The sequence below is a fragment of the Meles meles genome, chromosome X (assembly GCF_922984935.1).
Source record: "Meles meles chromosome X, mMelMel3.1 paternal haplotype, whole genome shotgun sequence".
Lineage (NCBI taxonomy): Eukaryota > Metazoa > Chordata > Mammalia > Carnivora > Mustelidae > Meles > Meles meles.
Window position 1 is genome coordinate 63,413,556 of NC_060087.1, and position 7,243 is coordinate 63,420,798.

General features: G+C 40.7%; 1 pseudogene; it reads right to left on the reverse strand.

Annotated features, from left to right (window-relative positions):
• Positions 1-2,078: 2,078 nt before the first annotated feature.
• On the reverse strand, positions 2,079-5,856 carry LOC123934667 (annotated as a pseudogene).
• Between the last annotated feature and the right edge of the window lie 1,387 nt (positions 5,857-7,243).

The window sequence follows — 7,243 nt, forward strand, 5'->3', positions numbered from 1 at the left end:
TGGGAGAGGGGGAGGGGGCTATGGACATTGGGGAGGGAGGTGAACCATAAGAGACTATGGACTCTGAAAAACAACCTGAGGGTTTTTTGGTTTGTTTGTTCATTTGTTTTCTCTCCCCTTGGCGGCTTGCTTTCGGTGGTTCTTTGGAGGTTTAGTGGAAAGGAAACTCTACCCAGACCTCCATTTCAGAGAGAAGCCTCAGTCTGTCCCCCTCTGGGTGCTCCAGAGCACATAAATCCTCTGCCACTGGCAGAGTACATCCCCAGTCACGGTCTCTGGGGTCACAGAAACTCCTGCTAGTACCCAAAACCATGAGAAGTACTAGCTGTGGCTGTCTGGGCAGGTCCAGACTGCCAGAGAGGTCCCAAGCAGAGATAGCGCACTGAGATTTTCATGCTGGCCCAGGCTGAGAGTGCTCAGTATCTCCTGGTCCTAGAGAGCACCGGCTGGTGCCTGCATGCACCTCTTTCTGGGGAGGGTGTGGGGCGCAACTCAGACCCCAGTCGTGTCATGCAGCGCGCCTGCAGAGCACAAAAGGCTGTGGTTCTAGAGAGCACCGGATTGTGTCCACCCCAGACTACCTTACAGGCGCCACCACCCAGATGCTCTCAGGTGCGCCGGGGGGCTCAGGGACCAAGACCTGGCTTCTTTGCTGTGCTCTCTGATTCCTCGCCTGCGGTGGCAGTCCTGGGTCCATGGGCTTATGTCCCTGTCCATAACTGACAATTCCACCAATTTCCCCTTAAGATCTTTTGCTCTTTTTGAGTGCTTTCAACCAGACTCCAACTTAATGCTGATTCCCAATCACAGGGCACTCTCGTATTGGGATATTAATTTCCAATGGGTCGCTTCTGGTGGCTCCCTCCCCCTTTTGTTTATCTTCTGATATTAGTCCGATGTTCCCACTCTGCTTTACCTGTCTACTGACGTCTTCTGTCCCCATAGAGATCCAGAAGTGTATAATTCTAATCTCAGGCTGATTTCGTGGGTGATCAGAGTTCTTTGGCAGGTAATCAGCTCACTTTAGGGGACAGGTTGAAACAGCACCTCCTACTTCTCCGCCATCTTGTCTCCCCTCACCTTTTCTTTCATTTTTAAAAAATCAATTTATGGGGCACCTGGGTGGCTCAGTGGTTTAAGCCTCTGCCTTCGGCTCAGGTCATGATCTCAGGGTCCTGGGATCGAGCCCCGCATCAGGCTCTCTGCTAGGTGGGGAGCCTGTTTCTCCCTCTCTCTCTGCCTGCCTCTCTGCCTACTTGTGACCTCTCTCTGTCAAATAAATAAATATAAAAAAAATCAATTTATAAAGATCTTTATTCACAAATCAGCAAGTATTTAATACTAAAAGCAGCAATCACAGTTACAGATAATCTTGGGAACTAAAAGTCAAAATCGATGTGTTATAATTTAAACAGTTTTAACACCCATTATTTTGGATTGCTGATAGTACCTAATGCAGATTAAAACCATCAATCCAAAACAGTGGTTGGTCATGGTTGGTAATTGCAACCAGATTCCTAATCAGCAAGTGTTGTTCATTTGAATGTCATATGTATGGTAAAACAGATTATGAACAGTATCATATTCACAATGAAACTATTATTTTATATAACTGGATCATCTGATATGCTACCTCCAGCATAACTTAATGGACACAGCTCTACCTTCTAAATGGATCACTTTTATGATTTTTCCTATAAAGTGTTGAGTTGAGTATAGTTTCTTGCTGCTTCTTTCCATGATTCAAGGCTTAATCAACAGAAACTAGCTTGAAACAAGCAATTATAACATGATCTCTCCAGGATCAAGGAGAGATAGGAGTGAGAAAAAGGACATCTTGTCACTTTTTAAAGGTCCACAATTGCTGTGCTTTGCAGGGTGTGGAGGGAGAGGAGTTCACAGTGGAGGAGGAAAGAATCAGTCCCAACAATCATATAAACATTTTAAACTTGTCAATATCAAGAGTGAATTTCTAAAACACAAGTTTATAAACAGAAGCCATCCAGCTAGCTGTTAACTGAAATGCATATGCAGTATAGTCAAAGGAGTATTGTGTTTACAAAACCACATACCTCTTATTAGAGATATCTAATTTTAAAATAATACATTCCCTTTCTGGATATGCAAGTGAGAAATGGAGGAAGTGGTGCATTTGCAATACCAGCTGGTGCTAAGGATTTCAACCTGTCCAGAAGATGTGAGCTAGAGAACATTTTTAGGCACCAGAGTGGTTCCTTTCTCTCAGCCAAGATGTCTCCATTTAAGTAATTTTGAATTTTATTTCAAGCTTATTTTGTGAAAATTCTAGTCTTGGTTGAGCATAGTCTCCAAAAGTTTCTTGAGTTATTCCCTGAACTCTCTCTTTATTGTTTTTATGAACGATCACTGAATCCATGTGTATATCCAGCTCAAGTGTTCTTTCTTGTAGACGTGTAGTAGAGCTGTGAGTTTCAAAGATCTGATTATACTGTTTAAAAACAACAGACTTAAGAGAGGCCAGATGCTGGCTACTGAGGTCCATATTCACGATCTTATGGTGGTTGTTACCAACTATCAGTGCCTGACCCAGAAGGGGTATATAGCTCTTCAGCTGTCAGGAAGAAATGAAGGCATAGGGAATCTGGGAATAATACACCACATAAGTAGGTTTGTACCGATTTGGCTTTCTATACCATACCCCAGGCAACTTGAATCCCTACTGCATTTTCCTCAGTGTCTCTGAGGCAGACTCACATTTTTTAATGCTCTCTGAAGAATTTAAAAAAAAAAAATGATCTTTTGAATTGTTCCATATCAAAAAGGTCAATGTCTTCACCTGGTTCTTTACTCATCTGAAAAGTATCCCAAACTTTCTGGTGCCAATGAAATTATGTATAATTGATGTCTAAAAGGGCTGCGTCGTTGAGACTTGAACGCTTGAACCAAGTCCGGAACAAAAGATTCCTTTCTTTGTTGGAAGTTTATGGTCTGAAGTTGATTTTAAGACAAAAAGTCTCAGGCTTTGAAGATTGTTGTAATTTCAGTCACTGGGGTTTTCTTATTTATTTATATATTTGATTCCAAGTTTTTATTTTATTCTAGTTAGTTAACATATATGGTAAAAATTGGTTTCAGCTGTGGAATTTAGTGATTCATCACTTACATATAATACCCAGTGCTCATCACAAGTGCCCTCCTTAACACCCATCACCCATTTAGCCTACCCTAACCACTTCCCCCCATCAACCCAGTTTGTTCTCTATAGTTGAGTTTCTTATGGTTTTGCTTTCCTCTCTCTTTTTTCCCCTTCCCCTATGTTCATCTGTTTTGGTTCTTAACTTTCAAATACGAGTTTAATCATACGGTCTTCTGGGAAGGGACTGCTGTCCTGGTTCTTAGGCCAACTTGTCCTAGTAAAAATGCACCTGAAGGGTGCAGAGGGTGGAGCTGGGTGTAAGTGGCTCCAGCTTCCATTGGGGGTGCTGGGTTGCTCACTGAAGTCTGTCAGTGCTGTTGGCGATGGGGAAAATGGTGACATCCCGCTCTCCTGTCCCCAAAGTGGGGAATTCACACCTGCCACTGTTCAGGAAACCCTCACAAGAAGAGTGAACAATCTCTTTCTTGTGTTCCTGGATTCTGTCAGATACCTGCTTTTACCCTGGCTGTGTCCTAGCTGACTGCCTGCCAGGCGACACAGTACTCCTGTGTTTGATCTCAGTAGGCAGCAATTTCAAAACTCCAAATTTTAGAGATCTGTGAGGCATGGACCTGGGCTGATTCTCTGGGGGAGGATCTTCTCATGCTGTGGCTGATATTGGTTAGTCCCAGAGAAGCAGTTGCACTACCATGCTGGGGCTTTGAGTTTATGGTAAAGTGCAGCAAAAAACTGCACCAAGGTCTGCTCCCCTCAGCAGGCATCTCTTTCTATGCTAATAACTGTTCACCAGCTCTTTTGTCCTCTGAGAGGCTGTGTTACCTCTCCCAAATGCACTCCAAGAAAGGGAAATTTCTCTCCCAGTATGTGACCCAGGGGATCCTCAAACCATGCTGTCCACTCCTGGCCCTCTGCCCTTCTTCCCCACAGGAGCACTGCTATGCCAGCCAATCTCCAGTCGGTAGTGGCTTGGACTTCTAAAACCTCAGACATTGAGCTCCACTGCTTATAAAAACATGGATAATCAGCTGCTCTAGTTTTTCCAGTTGATTTTTTTGGGGATGTGTTTCTCTTGTGCAATTCCCTGTATGTTGCTTTTTCTCTGTTTTTTTTTTTTTTCCTCTCTCTCTTTCTCTCCTCTCTCTCCAAGATCAATGCTCCATCCCCTCTGCAGCATCCATGGTTCTTTTCTACCCAGAATTGGGTCTCCCCACCTTTTACCTTCCATGAGGTAAGGTTCCTTTCTCCCTCTAGTTCTGCAGTTTGTTCTCTCAGCATTTAGATTGATTTCTTGGGTGTTCAGAATGACTTGAGATTTATCTAGCTGGGTTCGAGGGTTGAGACAAGCATAGGGTCCTCCTACTGCTCTGCCATCTTAACTCCTCCCCCAGTCATTGGGATTTTCAAGATCATCCTCTTGATAAACTCAGCAATAGTTCATTCATTTCTTTGGCAGGTCCCTCTTTGCCAGCAGTGTCTCTTCTCAGCCACTGTTCCTTTTCTCTCTCTCTCTTTTATATCGAAGTATAATTAACATACAGCATTGTTAATTTTTGACGTAAAATTTAATGAATCAGTAATTCTATACATTACCCAGTGCTCATCAAGGTAAGTGTACTATTAATCTCTTTTATCGATTTTACCCATCCCCTCACCTCCCTTCTGGCAACCACCAGTTTGTTCTCTGTATTTAAGAGTCTGGTCCTTTCCTTTTTCAGTCCTTCCTTTTCTTTGTTTGTTCATTTGTTTTAAAATTCCACTTATGGGTGAAATTATATGGTATTTGTCTTGCTCTGACTGACTTATTTCACATTATATTGTATACCTGAAGCTAGTATAATATTATGTTAATTATTATTGAGTTAAAAATATATACATTAGTTTTAAAAATCACCTTTAGTTTCTTTTTCGAATTTTCATTTTTATTGGATAATTCACTCTTTCATTATATATTTTTGTTAAATGTCATGTGGGTTTATTAGTGGGAAACAAAAAGGGAACATAAACACATACTTAGCACATAAACTAAGTATATGTTCGGTGACCAGTCACCAAAAGACTGAAAAAAAAAAATGATGCGATTGGTCATTAACCATGATATACATCTGTTATTTGCATAGTAATTTATGTATTGAAGAGCTAACAGTAAAGTTTGTACTTTATTCAGTTACCGACCGTCATTGTACCATGGTGAATGAAATGTGAACTGTGTGTTGGGGGATTGGTATTATTTAACTAACGCATGGTAACTGGAATCTATGCATTCTAGAACTGTGCAAAATGAGGACATTTTTACTATTTGGCTTGAATACCAATCATTTTAATATATATGTGGACATATATGTGAAATTGTCTTTTTTAACAGCCAATTATAAGCTAGTATATATTTTTTAAATAGACCTTTTGTAGAGTATAATTACATCTAGATTTCAATAGATGGCCTTATTTATATTGTACTAACTAACACATATTAGATTGTGTAGAGTGAAGTAAAAAAGTCTATCTTACTGTTTTAGGCATACCAAAGTCAATGTATGCGAGAAGTCTGAGCTTTGTAGGTCCAGAATCTGTTACGTGAAAATGCTCACTGTTTTACGGCTCAGAGACCTACCATCAAGTTGTCCACAGTGTGGAATGGGGGAGAGGATGGACTGCATTAACTGAGCCACTGACTTGGCACTGCTTAGCACAGTAAGGCTTCCAGGTGTCTTCAGTAAGCCCATAGTTAAAACAGTTGGATCAACCTCTTTAAGCAATCAAAGCCCAAAAGGGCAGAAAGAGCCTGACTAGAGCATTTAGCAGATATTTATTGAATATGTATTAAATAATAGTAAGTCCTAAACACTGGTGAATAAAATCTCAACAGACAATGTCCCTGGCCAAATGTAACTTAAAATCCATTGGAAGAGACAGCCAATACCAAGAAAACATAAAAATATGATTATACATTGTGAAAAGACTATTAAAGGGAGGGGTGCCTGGGTGGCTCAGTGGGTTAAAGCCTCTGCCTTCGGCTCAGGACATGATCCCAGAGTCCTGGGATCGAGCCCCACATCGGGCTCTCTGCTCCGTGGGGAGCCTGCTTCCTCCTCTCTCTCTGCCTGCCTAGTTGTGATTTCTCTCTGTCAGATAAATAAAATATTAAAAAAAAGACTATTAAAGGGAAAGGGAAATTGGATGTAATGTAAAAGAAGGAAGAGAGACATATTTACTTTAGAAAGGGTGGTTAGAAAAAAAAAAAAGAAAGGGTGGTTAGAGAAGAAATCTGTGAAAAGATCACATTTAAAGACAGACTTAAGGAAAAAGAAGTCAGCCACAAAGGAAATGGGTTGTACTTTCTAGGGAATGTTAGTAAACTATTCTAGCTACATAGAGATCAACAAACTCTAGCCCATGACCTGAATCTGTCCATATATAAATTTTTTTTTGGAATACAGTCAAGCTAATTTATTTATTATCCATAGCTGCTTGATGTTATAATAGCATAGTTGAATAGTTGTAACAGAAATTGTATGACCCAAAAGTTTAAAATAATTACTATCTGTTGTTTAAAAAAATGTTTGCCAATCATTGGGCTAGAAAGTAAGAATAATGTCATATGATGAAGTTGAAAAAGTAGGACAGAATAAAATCATTCAGGACTTTAGCAACAGAGAGAAAGAGGGAGAGAGAGAGAGAGAGAGAGAGAGAAATGGAGAGAGACAGAGAATTAGCTTGTGTTTTGTTATTTTTTAAAAATCTGCTATACAATGGGAAGCCATTGAAATGTAGGAAGCAAAGGAGTGTTATGATCAAATTTATATTTTAGGAAGATCATTCTGACATTTGACTTTAAATCATTGTATAGAAATAGTAAAAGACTACTATTCCCACTATAACTAGGAGAAAATAAAACCCTGAAACAAATAAAATACAAACATCAAGAATTTCTAGCTCCACATAAGATATAGAAAACTGGAAAAGGGGGCACCTGGGTGGTTCAGTCAGTTGAGTGGCTGCCTGCAGCTTGGGTCATGATCCCAGTGTCCTGGGATTAAGCCTAGCACTGGGCTTCTTACTCAGCTGGGAGCCTGCTTCTTCCTCTCCCTCTGTCTGCTACTCCCCCTGCTT